The sequence below is a fragment of the Orycteropus afer genome, unplaced genomic scaffold (assembly GCF_000298275.1).
Source record: "Orycteropus afer afer isolate SDZICR_OR568_19922 unplaced genomic scaffold, OryAfe1.0 scaffold00016, whole genome shotgun sequence".
Classification (NCBI taxonomy): domain Eukaryota; kingdom Metazoa; phylum Chordata; class Mammalia; order Tubulidentata; family Orycteropodidae; genus Orycteropus; species Orycteropus afer.
The window spans coordinates 1,227,095-1,228,850 of NW_006921603.1; positions in this window are offsets into that span (position 1 = coordinate 1,227,095).

Sequence of the window (1,756 nt, forward strand, 5' to 3'; positions counted from 1 at the left end):
ACTGAAGATATTGAGCTTCTCCATTTCCTCTTGCTACAGATGTAGTCAATCTGATTCCTGTGTATTCCATCTGGTGAAGTACACATGTATAGTCATCACTTATGTTGTTTAAAAAAGATATTTTCAATGAATAAGTCCTTGATCTTGCAAAGTTCTATCATGCAACCTCCAGCGTTATTTCTATCACCAAGGCCATATTTTCCAACTACTGGTAATTTTTTGTTTCCAGCTTTACCATTCCAGTCACCAGTGATAATTGGTGCATCTTGATTGCATGTTTAGTCAATTTCAGACTGCTGAACTTGGTAGAAATCTTGAATTTCCTCATCTTTGGCTTTGGTGGTTGGTGCATAAATTTGAATAATAGTAGTATTAACTGGTCTTCCTTGGAGGCATATGGATATTATCCTATTACTGACAGCATTGTACTTCAGGACAGATCTTGAAAGTCTTTGTGACAATGAATGCCACACCATCCCTCTTCAATTTGTCATTCTGGCATAGTAGATCATATGGTTATCTGATTCAAAATGGCCAAAACCAGTTCATTTTAGCTCACTAATGCCTAGTATATTGATCTTTATGGATTCCATTTCATTTTTGACAACTTCCAGTTTTCCCAGATTCATAATTTGTACATTCCAAGTTCCAATTATTAATGGATGTTTGCATCTGTTTCTATTCATTTTGAGTCATGCCACATCACCCAATGGAGGTCCTGAAAGCTGTGTTGTTATTGTTGTTGTTGTTACATGCCTTCGAGTCAGACCCAACTCATGGTAACCCCTCCTTGGGTTTCTGAGGTAGTATCGCTAGGGAAATAGATTACCCAACCTTCCTTCCAAGGAGTGGCTGGTGGGTTTGAACCTCCAGGTTTCTGGTTAGCAGTCAAATGCCTTAGGCACTATGCTACCAGAGCTACTCCTGAAAGCTTTACTCTATCTATATCATTAATTTTGTCTCTACTTTGGGGAGTCAGCTCTTCCCCAGTCAAATTTTGAGTGCCTTCTGACCTGATGGTCCCCTCTTCCAGCACTATATTGGACAATGTTTCAGGGCTATTCATATAGTTTTCCAGTAACATATCAGACAGTGTTTCACTGCTATTCCTAAGGTTTTCTCTGGCCAATTCTTTGAGAAGAGGATGGTCTCTTCCTTCCTCCAAGTTTGACTTAGCCCAGAAGCTCCGCTGAAACCTGTCCACCATGGGTAACCCTGCTAGCATTTTGAAACACTAGTGATATAACCTCCAGCCTCACAGCAGCACGTAAGCCACCACAGGATGATGCACTGATGGAAAGTTCATCTTCCTTAGTTGTTCCTAATCCCTCTGCATCTGCCTACCTCAGGCCCCAGCCTTAAAATAGAGCCTCACAAAAGCAAAAAGTAATCCCCAAACCTTGGCCCATCTGCCTCAGGCCCTGGCTTTAAATCAGTTCTTGGAGGCCGGTTTTTGTTTGGGGGTGGCTGTATTTTAATGCCAGGGCCTGAGGTAGGCAGGCCCAGGGCTTGGAGACTGCCTTTTGCTTGGAAGTGGCTCTTTATTAAGATAAAGTAGTATGTAGAACACAGTATTTGTGGTCTGTTATGCCAATTAAACTTGATATCTCCCAACTATGAGCCACTTAATATCACCCACTTGAACCATTATGAACAGGGACTTATTCTCTCAAGGTGTTTAGTTATGACTAAGAAGTTTTCATAATGTTGTCCACAATTTGTTCGGCTATATATAGAGATTTTTTTTTTTTTTTTT